This window comes from Bactrocera latifrons, unplaced genomic scaffold (assembly GCF_001853355.1).
Source record: "Bactrocera latifrons isolate USDA-ARS-PBARC rearing strain unplaced genomic scaffold, ASM185335v1 scaffold_142, whole genome shotgun sequence".
NCBI classification, from domain to species: domain Eukaryota; kingdom Metazoa; phylum Arthropoda; class Insecta; order Diptera; family Tephritidae; genus Bactrocera; species Bactrocera latifrons.
In genome coordinates, this window is record NW_017534875.1 from 552,300 (window position 1) to 566,744 (window position 14,445).

At 32.0% G+C, this 14,445-nt stretch overlaps 1 protein-coding gene across 1 annotated transcript in view; it reads left to right on the plus strand.

Moving 5' to 3' along the window:
* LOC108965587 (serine-rich adhesin for platelets-like) overlaps positions 1 to 14,445 on the plus strand; it is a gene marked incomplete in the record, with an annotated part of 231,271 nt that overhangs the window by 201,670 nt on the left and 15,156 nt on the right. The window contains 1 exon segment of the mRNA XM_018928110.1: positions 9,997 to 10,021.

Genomic DNA, 14,445 nt, shown 5'->3' on the forward strand with positions numbered 1-14,445 from the left:
TATAGAATCAGTCCATTGTAGATATATATTTTGATATAAAACTTCTAAAATTAAATATTTCTGCGTGTAAATGATCATAAGCAGCCTTTTCTATTTAGATTGCAAGCGCATAACTTTATATTTCGCTATTTCCTTTTTATTTAAACTCTTAACTACCAATATTAAGCTCTGTAGCCTCTGTTTGCTTCTATCATATATTTTTTTTATATTTTGCAATATGTTTTAACACTTTTCAATGGCTGAAAGCATAAATGCAGAAGCTGCAAAATTTCACACAATCAGTGATAGCTTCTATATATATATAGAGGTTTATATGTATATAAGCATAATATATAGCTCCTGCAGTCAGTTGTTTATAATAGCCGGATGTTGAGTAGAAAATTTTAWAAGCCACGTCAGTTGAATCCTTATGAAACACATCTATATCACACAGARCAAACACTCTACCTAACATATACACTAGCACATGCGTATCTTTAGTACACACATATAACAGAAAACTSTCGGTGCACAGCCACTTCCTCGATTATTTCCGTCGTTCTTTTTTTATCGTTTTTCTTGCATTGTATATATAATATATACACTTTTTCCATTCCACATCGCTTACTTATGTGTTTGTTGCATGCTTGCACTTGACAGCTCGCATAAGTCGAGTTGGCTGACATTTTTATTTTGTTAAATAAATATTTTATTGTTTTCTTTATCACGCTCACTCACATTGCTACTGTGAAATACGTGTTGGAGTGCATGAGTGTGTCTATAAGTGTGTGAAAAGGCACCTATCAGATTACAACATAGTGACGCAACAGAATATTTATAAMCGAATTTTTGATAGAAATGTCGGTGTACAATAACAAAGCGCATACAGATATATTGTTATTGGATTTTTTTTGCCAGAAGTGTGGTATTTTTGTTGATCTTTACCGTATAAATTGGAAAAATTGTCAARATTTTAGTTTGGTTGAACGGTAACCCTAAATGTAGGCAGCATTTAGAGTAAGAAAATTAAAAATTATCCAGATTGACTAAATTTAAAAATTTAAAATTAGCCCATAGAAATATATTGCTATTGTATATTTTGTATGAAGTTTGATGTTCTGTTGATCTTTACTGTATAACTAAAAAAATTGTCAAAATTTTGATTTGCTTGAACGGTGTTCCCAAATGTAGGCAGCATTTAACGAAAGGAAGTAGTGAAAAATGATCTGGATTGACTAAATTTTGTAACTTATTTAGCAGAAGAACTTAATTTTGAACGTTCAGTTTGTATGGCAGCTATGTGATATAGTGGTTCGACCTCAACATTATTTTGGTAAATTGTAGTGTTGCTGTTGACAATAATCTGTGTCAAGTTTCATGAGAATATCTGGTCAAATAAAAAAAATTTCCATACAGAATAGAAATTGTCAACTATAAAGCAATTTTTTTTTTTTACTAAATATTTTAGAAGTACAAATTTATTGGAAATATTTAGCTAACATATGTATATTAATTTGCAGACCAGCTTCAATTAATGTACAACTAAACGATACATCTTTAAAACTAATTTAAAAGTAATATGCGCGCAAAGGTATGCTATAATAATTTTTGATTTATCGAATTATGAAAATGCTATAAAAGAAGTGTGCATTATTGTAGGAAATAAGAATTCAATAATTTATAATATTATTATAATAAGCAATTATCAATAATTTACAATATTATTTAGACAAAATTAATAGGTATTTTAAAATTTTTATATAATATTTCTTCAAAATAAATTGAATATTTCGATTTCGTATACTCCCATAATACATCACCTACATAGTGGTCCAAAAATAAACTTCAAACCACCCAAAAACGTATAATATTGTCCTAATTATATTCAAAGCCTGAAGGTATGCTACACAAAACTGCATTTGCTGGTAAATTTTATTCAGCAACGAAATTGTATAAATTTTCCATTACTTAATATATGAGATATATAAAATTTAAACCCTACTACAGCATAACGTATTAAACAAGAACAACAGGAAAAGCAGCTTAACTTTACTTAAAATCTTAAAAATTTCTTATATGCAGTAAATTTTATGCCACAAGCTTGCTAGTACATTAAGCAGCATATATTTATACCAAATTTGTATGTATGTATGTATATGTGCARCACYGATTACTTAGAAATCCCTTTCATTTTCATACTTGCTGCATGCATCCGCCTTTGCGGCATGTGAYAACAGCCACGCACATAGAAACATTTGTATCATTGTAATTGTTGCACTCGGCCAAGCGTGCGTGAGTTTCTGACATACATACATACACACATCTATGTGTATACACACTTGTGTCGTTCTGAAATTGCAACATTGTTGCAGCAAATTGAGCAAACTGCGCTTGCTGCAAAATGTGTTGGCCAACTGTTACTGCAACAGCAAAAGCAACAACAACAATAATGAATCATGCAATCCCTACAGCAATTTGTTCTTACTCTCCGCTCTGCAATTTTATTTTAGTTTTTAGTTTTTTTCCGAGTGCCACTACCACATGTTGTACGTTGCACAGTTGTTGCTGTTGTTAGTGTACTCAAATTCAGCATTCTAACATGATATTTGCTAAAAAGTGTGGAAAACCCTAAGACTGAGTGTTGAAATGAAGCAAGTACGCGTGCGAGTTCGTGTCTATGAGTGTGTGAGTGGCTCTGTAAGTGCCTTCTGCATGCACATGTACATACATAACTGTATGTACGTGTGTAACAGCTTGTTGGCTCACTCAAGTACGCTAATACACACGCCCTAAAACAATGGCAGCGCACAAGTACCGCAACAGGAACTCATATGAGCACACACGCACCGGAATATATACCGTTAGTATAACCGGTATATTCATATAAATAAATTAATTTCACTACTTGTAAAAGTGAGTACATTGCGATGTTTTTCTGCTTGCTTTCCGCTTGTTTATATACAGTTCGGCGTGCAATAAGAATCTGAAGTTTTCASTTTTGCTTTCTATCCATTTTAGATGGTTGAGACGACAAAAATTTTTTTCACTTTCCCATTCGAATATGTAATATTGTTTATGAGRACTTATGTGCTTTCATTAATTTAATAAAAAAGTAACAAAAATTATCCTTTAAAAATTTTAAAGAAAAAGAAGAGTCGAAGAGATCTCTTCTTTTTCTTTAAAGTAATGACTATCTACATTCCTTATCTTAAAAGCTCCTTTTCATTGCAAAGCTACTTTAAAATAGCTTTAATAAGTAATAAGTAAAAAAAAATATTTTAAATCCCTTTAAAAAGGATTCGAAAAGCTCTGTAAAAGCTTTCAGATAATCAAGGAGAGATTTAAAATGAACTCTATGAAAGCTTTCACACAATGAAGAGGTGTAAAAATAAGCAAGAAAATATTAAAAAGCTTTACAAAACACTCGAAAAGCTCTTTAAAAGCTCAACATTCAATAAATCTTTAAAACGAACTCTGTGAAAACGTTCAGACAATCAAGACATTTCGACATTTTTAAGACAAAATCCATTAAAGCTTTCAGACAAAAATTATTAAATATCACCAAACAGAACTCGAAAAGCTTTCAAATCAACTCTATGAAAGCTTTGAGACAATCAAGACATTTCGAGAGCTTTCAAGCTTTCTTAGAATGAAGAGATGTAGAAATAGGCTACAAAATATTTTCAAAATCACCAAAAGCTCTTACAAAGCTTCTCAAAACATTGATAAATCTTTAAAATTAACTCTATGAAAGCTTTCTGCAAAACAAAATATTTAGCAAACTTTAAACAAATGCTGCGAAAGCTCTTCTCACTTACGTGAAAGCTCATTTTATAAATGAAATTTGTTCACAAGCTAACTCATAATAAATAACAATATTTAAATTTAATAATAATGTTTGTTTTGCGTAAAAGTATGCTATAAAGCTTACACGTTTTCTCATACGCACATAAATATGCTGTATTTGTTCATATGTTTGCGCTTAAGCCACAAAACTCTTTTCCAAGCAATTAAATCAACCCTTTTTCCTTTTTTTTAACCCTCAACAAACATGCACTGCACACCTGCATTCACCTACTACTACATACATACATACATGTATATATGGCTGAATGAATGTCAATGCAGTCCCAGACCCACCACATGTCCACTCGGCTATCATTCTGGCTTGAGGGCACTTCTAAAAACACGGGTTGTGTTTACGCACTGTGGTGGCCCAGCGTGTCGTGACTTGCCATGCAGTGTGGCTGCAAGGTCAGCAAGAAAGGGAAAATTTTAATTCTCAAACGGCCGACGGCGTTCAACTGAATGAGCTTTACAAAAAGTGATGAATGTGAATGAAATGAAAATTGTTATTGGGAGAGAGCTTAAGAAAAAATTCTGAAAAAAACACGAAWATAAATTGTGTGTTGAAGTTTTTAAGGGCTGTTGATAACAAACCCAAGTAGAAAGAGTTCAACAGCCATGGGAATTCCGACGCCACCAAAGGCGTTTAAGTTTACTGTTTTTTTGTTCAGTTCATTAACTTGCTGTTAATTTCTAACATTTRTGTTTGCTGATGAACAACTAAATAACCTTTCGGATCCGAAACTGCATTTTGCATATTGTATTGYAAATTCCCGTATGTCTGTCTGTATGAAGGGAACGAGTCTCAGGTTTTTAAGGTATCGGATCTGAAATTTTGCGACTGYTCCTTTTTCGGCAAAGTTGCTCATATCTTTATAAATTTTTGTAAATGTTCATAATTGATTCATAAATTCGTTAACGAACATATATAATTTCAATGGCGAAAGAATTGCCGAAGCAAATAAACGGTTAGCTGTCTACGTCTTGACAGCTTTATCCCTCTTTTAGCAGCAACTTCCTTTGCCAAGTGGCAGGAAATATTTCTAAACCCATTATAAAATACTTTGAAACTATCGACGCACAAGCTAACAAAGCTACAAATGTGCATAAATGTACTTATAACATATATTATATATTATATATGATTATGTGTATGCGTGCAAGAGTATAAGTACATATTAGGCATATGCGGCGAATCTTACAAAACACTTGGTGCTCAACTGGTTGACCATAAAGCAAAAGCAAAGCTTTCTCAGGAAAGAATAAGTTTCAAAGTATTTTTCTTTTCATATTTTTTTGTTGAAATTTCTAATGTATGTGTATGTGTGCCTCATAGAAGAAAGAGCATTTGGTTTGACTAAACAATTTTCTTTCAATTATATAAATATTTATACATATGTAAATATATGTATAGTATATACTACCAAAAAGCTTTGACTTTTTTTGTTTTACTGCGGGCGACCTCTCTAAGAATATCGGCTTGTGGAGCAATAAAGWGTATGTGTAAACTGATACGGTCTTTATTTCAATTACATTGACTCCCGTTGTCACAGTAAGTAAATATGATTGGTGTTATTTTCCTTTCCCTTAATATCAATTTCATTGCCTGTGCGCCAGGAAGAAGGCTTTCATTTTTTTGCTTGCTTTTGCTAAAGTATTTTTTGTTTAATATATTGTTGTTCTTTTATATCAGTTTTTATTCTTACTTTCTTCTGATGCTTGGGTGCTGCTTGACATTTTTTTTTTTACTTATAACTTCATTCACTTTGTGCTTTTTCAACCTTTTTTGCTTTCAGCGGTTTCTTTGAAGGATTACTTTGATTTTTCTTTGAGCAAATATAGAAAATATGTATATAAAAGTGGTTGTGTATATGCGACGATTTTACTTCACTCAACTTTTCAGTTTTTATGAAATTTTTTTTTTCCTTTTTTTACTCATTTTTCTACTTTCTTATCTTTGTTTATGTAAGTTGAACTATCACAGTGTCAACTTTTAGTTCACAACTCGTTTTGTTGAAGTCAACGAGAAATAGCTCCTTGATTGAGTTGATTTTTGTATTAAGTTCCGAAATTTGAAAACAAATAACTTAAATATTTTTTGGGGTCCATAATTGAGCTTAAAGTGTAATCTTTGTATTTGGTATAATAAGTTGATATAACAGATATACAAATTTATGTTCGACTCTGTATACTTTTTATTAGAAATCAACTTTAACTTTACTCGAACATTTTCTTCACTTTATAGCTTCCTTGGCCGGATAAAAAGTCGGGTTTGTTACAATTACTGAAACCCAGCTGTCATGGGAACGGCTGTATGTCTCTCTTAACTCTTGCTTCATTGAACCTTTTTGCTCGCAGAATAGCGTTGAAAATTAATTTTTATCAAAATTAGTAAATGTTTTTTTTTATTAAAATTAACGAATATATATTTTTTTTAAATTATGCTAAAATAGCAACAAGAAATATTTTGTAATTTTCACAAAAGTACAACAATAAGCAAACACTATCAGTTGCCTACCGAACATTTACATGGCTTTAACATTTGCTTAACAGTTGGGCTGTTACTTAGCACTCTTGCACACTGCTTGTTTAGAAGCAGCCTTTGAAGTACATACCATCAGCAGTAATAGATGTTAAGTACATTTCACCAACGCAGCTAACAGTAGTGAAGAGCGAAGCAGAAGATATGAAACATAAAGTGTCCAAACACCGAAAGAAAACTTCAATGGACCAAATCAGTACAAAGAAGGCAGTTGCTGCAAGAAATGCTCCTGCACCAACTCAGCAATAGCACGTCCACAAGAGAGCGTTTGAGAGAGCAAACCAAGAGAAATGCGCACTAATTATACTCATCAGAAGCAGAATACACAAAAACGAGCCACAAGCGATGCTGTAGATAACGGTGTTAAACCAACAGGAGCCACAGCGCAAGAAGCAGGACACTGCAAAGCAAGAACAGCAACAGCTGCGACCAACATTATCAACAGCAGGCCGCTTAAAAGAAGAGTCCATCAGCATCAGCAATTGTTAGCCGCGCTCAGTTGTTGTTGGACTGCAGAAGTGTCGTGTTGTGGTAACGTAAAACGCTGAAGGAACAATTTCGGGCAACAAAATAAACTTTTAAGCAAAATTATAAAAAAAAATGCTAAATTTGGTAGTTGTGTATGTGTGTGTTTAATTTTATAAAGAAGTCGCGTAGCAGTGAGCGCTGGCATTTAAAGAGCGAAAATATTGTGTGTGCGCCAGAGAGAGAGCAAAGAAAAAAAAACCAAATATTTGCCGAAGGAACGGAAACAAAAGCGAACATATGCAAGCAAGTGTTGCAAGTTTTTTTTTTTTTTTTGTTTTTGTCATACACTTTAGCTACAACGCATGACTAGTGTGTATACATATGTATGTGTGGTGAGATTTTGTGAAATTCGTATTTTTGCATAAGTGCGTTCAGCTTTTCGTAGCATAGCCTGCGTGGCAATTTTTTACAGTGACAGCAAACAAGTGAGTGACACGGCCTGTTGTGGAATTTCTTGAACACTTTTTTCACTTCACTTTTTTTTGTTGTTTTTCTGATTTTTTACTTTTTGATKTAATTGAACGGAAAATGTGTTGCATCTGAAGTGAATATTGGAGGTTGTTTGCGTGTGCTATGTGCATTTGCAGASATTTCCGTTATAAGGTCACGAACTTGAAACCCAGGGGAGTTCAAAAATATGTTTTTGCTATATTATTTCCATTTGCCTCTAAAACCTAACTAAAATGTTATTTAACAAATATATGTATGTATATAAATAGTAAAAAAATATATATCTAATTTAAGCCCATTTAAGTTTTTTTTTTTCGAAACGTGCCAAAAATATATTTTTTTAAATGAAAAAAATCAAATTTTATGTATTTTAGATATGTTAGAGTTATCGAAAATTTKCTGCAAAAAATTGTTTTCTCTAATTTTTTCATAAATGAACTCCAATTGTATTTTTAGATTACCGTGAGTTCAGGACTCACACACGAGACTTTTCGGGATCAATTCGGWATTTACTATTTTTTCATAAATAAACTCAGAAGGCATTACAATCAATTTTATGAATCTTGTATTTTTTGGATTTTAATTTTTTCACTAATATATTATATGTATGGKGGTGGATAAACCCTGATGACTCAAATCCGTGATTTCAAGATCCCAAACTTTCTCGAGTTCCATTGAAAGCATACAAGTATAAAAAAGTTAACATTTTGAGCTACTTTGMGAACTATGATATTTGTTTATCGCCAAAGTTTAGAGTAGTTTTTATATTTCCACCATATCTACTATGTTCGCGATTTTGGGTTTCGGGTATTACTAAAATACAAAACACAACCAAATAGCACTGCCAAATAAACAACCGTTAACTCTTGAGTAAGAATCCCCAATTGACGACACCAACACCAATGTTATCTTGAGTGCGTATGCTCAATTGAAAAACACTGAGCTGCACTTTCACTTGAAAACCAAACTTTTGAATTGTTTTGTTTTCATTAATCCCTACAGGCGTAAAGTTTTCGAGTCCATCGCCAGGAACGGCGCTTTACTTTTCAATAGAAAACGCTGCGATGCCTTTGTCTGGTTTGCTCTCATTTTCATTTCCTTCAAAGTATTTTGAGATTATCTCACGTTCCAAACACTTCAATTTTTGTTTTTGTTATCTGTCGCTTTGCTATTATTCGCTAATTTGCCGCCTGCTGCTGCCACATTTGGGTTGTCGTTTTTCCGGTGTCTAATTTTCGATTTCCGCCGCTGCCATTTCCARTACTTTTATTTACACAATAAACAAGAAAATTTCTTTGTTTACTTTGATTTTCCATTTATTTATCCATTTAGACTTGTTTTTCTCACWACTCTTTGTTTTTTTATTTGCTTACCTGCAATGCTGGTAACTCAGCAACCCACCAAACCGTTGGCGAGTGATGTCGGCTTGCTTCCCGCTTGCTCGGTGCTGACGCATCAACAACTTAATTTAGAAATCGGCAAAAGTTCAAAGTGTTGTGCGACAGTAAATTTCGATAGTTTTCCTTTCGTTCGTTTTTTGATAAGTACAGCTATTTTCCGCTGCTTAGCTGCGAGGCGTTGAAACTTCAAAGAGCTGAACTTTTCGTAATTTCTCAAATGGGCTTAAATGAGGTATGGTAGGTGGTGGAGGGGGGGTGAATTTGAATAATTTGGTTTTTTTTACATCGTCGAAATGTAATTAAAACAAAAATTTAAAATTATTTGAAAATAAAACAATTTTTTTTTTAATTATTTAATGTTTTTTAAATAAAAAATAGATCTAAATATACTAAAAATAATTTGAATAGTCTCAAAATTATTTGAGACCTTTGTGCATTCTGAAAGTCATTTGAAAATCGATCGTTTGAATTTTTAAGCATTTTTCGCTGTAATGAAAATTAGCATTGGCCACAATGCTACAAAAAAAAATTTTTTTAAATCATATATTATTAGAAAATAACAAACGTGAAAAAATGTTTACTTTACTAAATGTTTAGTATTATACAAAATAATTGCATAGGTTGTCCCTAGAAGACTAAATTATTGAAATAAAGCTATGTTGCTTTACAAAAATGTTTACATTTCAAAAAAGATGTGTATAAGAGACAGGCCATATTGAAAAGAAAAATTCTTATATCATTGTATATTTTAACCGCGCATTTCTAGTAATTATTATTAGCATACAAAAAAATTATTTTAAAAAATTAGGGTTACCATATTGAAAAAAAAATCATATATTATTATATACTTTAACCGCGTATTTTCAGTAAATATAAATAGCATACAAAAAAATATTTAAAGAATATTATTTTTAAAAAATTTGTGTTACCATATTGAAAATAATTTCCAGATTATTTCAGAGTAACAAATTTGTGATACAAAAGACTTACCATATATTTCTATAAGTATAAGCAAGCAGAAAATAACTCTAGTAAATAATAAATCGCCCAGCTTTTTTTCTATACATTTGTTTTTTTTTTGTCAATTTAATTTTCACTTTAATTTAGCGTTATTCAGCATCTGTTTTCCAGCAGTTAATACCACAATGGTTATTTAYAATTAGCATATTTGAGCAAACAAATAGTTTTTACATGTAAAACCAAATATTTTAAATCCCATACTAATTTCCATTCTTTCTTTTTCTCTTGCAGCCTTTAAACCAGCGCCAATAGTGTGGTAAGTTACAAAAACTCAGCAATTAAGCACGAATGCAACACAAAACGCATTTAAATCATCAAATTTGAATATACAAAAAAGTAATTATTTGAAAATGCATAATTTCCAACGCCACTTTTACATAATTGATGTGTTAAGTATATTTTWTCCACAAATATCACGCGCATAAATTAGTAATTAGTTGCGTGAGCACTGAAATGTTACGTATACGCCACGGCAGCCGCAAATTATTTGCTTACATTTGCACAACAAGCGATTAGTATAAATAGAATATTTCAGTTTATTCACTAAACTGACGCTAAATTAACRTTCTTAACTTAAACAATTACACAATAAATTATTTAAACAACAACATGGCTGWGTAAACAGCAAAGGAATTATGGAAGCAAAGAACTACTTACATATGTATGTGCTTTTTTTGGGTGAATGTAATTATTTAGTTGCTGTGCACCAACTAATTTATACATATGTAAATGTGTGTATGTGTTGAGCGACATTTCGTTGCATATAAACAAATATGTGCAAGTGTAGGTTTCTATATTTGCTGTTGTTTGGTTGCTATCGAATTTGAAACCGCTGTTCGGAACTGGCAAATGAGAAACTGTTAATTATGCCCGCGCATGCCTTGCCAAATATCGATGTTAATGAACTTAATAATTCATGCTGTGACAATGGCAAAATGACATACCCCCATACAATTGCATGCGATTTAGTCGAAATCGTGAGATCGACAGAATATACATACATACACAGCATATGTTTGGCCACCGTATGTTGGAAATTTTGCCATTTTCTTCAGCTTTCATATAAATGATTAAAATATTAACTTTTCGATTCTTCAAGTTTGATTTTCATATACAAAAGGTTGCAAGTTGGAAATTATCCCTTTCTCCTAACAAATTGATCGCTCGAAATCAAGCTCTTGCATGGAAAACTTTCTTATTTGAGCATGCGYGCTCACGAAATTTAGCATAGACTATTGCCCAAGGCAATGCTTCAATCTGCAAACAAATGGCTTAGATCGAATCACTATAGCTTATAGCTGTCATACAAACTTATCGATCAAAATCATGTCCTTTTATGGAAAACTTTCTTATTTGGCGATATATTTTCACGAAATTTGGCACAGATTATTTCCTAAGACAATTCTACAATCTCTAAAGGAATTGTTCARATCGGACCACTGCCATACAAAGTGATCAATCAAAATCATGGCTTGTATGAAAAATTTTTTTATTTAACAAGATATCGTCACATATTTTGGCATAGTTTATAACCCATGCCAATATAATGTTCCGAAGAAAATTTTCATATCRGATCAATACAGTACAAAACTCTCATGCAAACTGCCCGATCAAATTAAAGATAAAAATTTTTTTAAACCCTTTTATGTTATAAGAAATGAATCTTTGAATATCCAAAAGTAAAATTTTTATTGTTTTTCTCTAAAATTATTTACATTCTTTCTCTTTCTTTCTGACTTTCTGTTTTTGAGATTTATTTACATATATGTTATTGTATATATATTTAATTAACATCACATAAGGATAAATATATTGTATATGTGTGTACCTACCTATTATATAACTGCATAACTGCTAGTATTTGTACTTCGCCTGCAGCCACTTGCTTACACATTATGCKCTTGGGTGGCAAATTTTATTAGGCCAATTAAAAATTTAGTAGCAACAAATCAGCGCCCACAGTGATGGGCATATAATAACACCAAAAACAACAAGTAGCAATAGTGATAGGGATAGGCATATAATAACAATAAAAACAACCACAACAAGTTGCAATATAATTTCAAGCGCATTTGCAACAACTCACCACAAGGATATGACACCCATATATAACAGCAATTTCAAGCTRGCAAACTAATTTAAGTCAATACATCATGAATAAGCATGGCTGCACATGTGTGTGTCTGAAAATTGTTATAATTAGTTTGCAAAATTAACTACTGGTCAGCAATATGGTGCTGGCGGTTTTTGCTACTCGTAATTACATGGATCCAAATATTTMTCTGTGTACATGGAGAAATCGTCACTCAAATTCGAAGCAGGGAAAAATTCCGAAAATTATTGGAAAAATTGCTAAAAAGTATTTTCTTCCTGCTTTACACTTCTCTTTTTGAAGCGTCAGTTTGAAGTACACATTTCTGTTTTTTTTTTTTTATTTCATATTTTTCAAAGATGCATTTATTTCTACAAAATATTCGCATTACTTCAATGGTTACCTACAAAATGTGTAATGAACTTCTTGGTATAATTTCTATTTTTTGTTAACTCTTTTGGTAGACAAACAATATTATGATTATTTTTTCAAAATAAAGTCTTTAATAACTCTTTGCTGCCGCATTAATGGACACCTATCACAYGCCTCCTGATAATTATACATAATGAGAAGTGTTTCGCTCGCAAATTCTGTTTCCTTAAATTACTTGTACTTGAGCCAACTGTCAAACCAGCATACATATSAAATTATGCGATCATGTTACTTGCTTTTACTTTACCTTACATCCCCCTCCACCYAAATTATGCCCATACAGCTGACTCATTGCACTTTTTCACAGCTTAAACATTTCATTTCCTCTCAAAGTGCACATGTTTTATATCTCTTACGCCCCAGTTGCCACTTTACACGTATTATTTCATGTTTATTTATTTATTTTATTTTATTTTTCAAAAAAATAACTGTTTATTCATCATCAATTTCTTTATATTTCATTAAATGACATTAACGCGTCCGCTTCTCTGTTCATTAGCTTCGAATAGCTGAGCCTGAGCTGTTGAATAGTCAGCGCCTTGATTTCACTATCAACTAAATAAGCTGAAGCACGTTCATCAACTCCCTGCCTTTTGCCAATTCGCCTTGACACATTTAAAGCAGTCAACTGCTGTTATGGCACTTACTGCAGTGCGCTTATGAATGGAGGCATATTAAGCGTGAAAAACTGGGCTTAGCTACAAATTGAAAAAAAAAAGAATAAATATTGCAATTGCAATTGAAAAAATAAGTAAAGTTTCATGCTTATATGGAATACCTACATATATTTATTATATATAAGGTATATCTTAGGTGTGGTATTTTAGTGCCTGTTATTTGCTAGATTCTCATTTTTTATTCAAATGTCCCCATTACTTGTATAATATTGAAATAAAATTACAAAAAATTTAATTTTTCTATATATTTAGCACTCAACTATAATAACAACATTGTTTGTGAACTTATAAATAAATAATAAGATAAAATTTCACTGTTGCTTCAATTTTCATGCTGTCAGCGTTAATTCGCCCAAACATAACATACATCTAAAAAATCTCATTCTCACACACACAATCACCCCAAAACAGACCTCTTCACAATTGTAGCAGCTTAAAGTATTAACTTAACGCACAGGCCGAAYCACATATCAATTTGCTACAGGTTTCGTTTTCAAACTGTCGCAAACGGTGAACTTTTACGTTCCCCTTGCTTAAATAACAAGGAAATTGCGTGCAAGCAAACGGAGGAAAAGAGACGATGTATTTGTATATAGAAATCATTATAAAAACCGAAAAAGGCGGTAAAATAACAATGTAACTCAAATTTCATTAACGTAAAAAATTTACTGAATGCCAGAGATTAAGAATATGGCATTAATATTGCAAAAGCAACAAGTTTATTGTATTAAATGTATTTCGTGGTATTTCGGCATTACTGTATTAAACTCAAGAGCCAATGTGTTACAACCCGTGAATTTCACACACGAAGCACGAAGCAAATTCGCGAGATCGTTTTATGCGTATAAATGAATGTTACGTATACGCCATTGCCTACCTATTGCATTTGCATTTGTTATTACATTTATACTTCTTACACGCTTGTTGCTTGCTATGCAAACAATTTTTTTGTTTTATTGCTATGAAGGCATTGATTGTGTGTTTAATTCACAGTTGTTCAAGAAGTAAAAAAACATAATATCAACGTATGTACATATGTATATCAAAAATCAAATTTTTTTAATTAAAATGATGTTAATTTTAAATATTTAAAATTTTTGGTGTTATGCAATGCAATTGTAGAGTTATTCAAAATAGCACAAAAAATAAAAAAATACTAGAATTTCCGGAATTAACTTTTGCTTCGGGTCTTTAATTTATTATTATTTTTTAACATTCATACAAAAGTCCAGTTTTAGAAATATAAATAATCACTTTCTAATGTTTTTTAAAATGTGAAATTGTAATGTGACAAGGAGACTTCGCGGAAAACTAGCAGCCAGCTGACTCTACATAAGTGAAGCAGACACCGTGGCTGTTCAGTGCTTAGGCGACTCTCGCGCCGCGATATGATGTGACAAGGAGACTTCGCTAGCAGCCATCTGACTCTATATAAGTGAAGCAGACAGCGTGCCTGCTCAGTGGTGTGGCGGCTGTCGC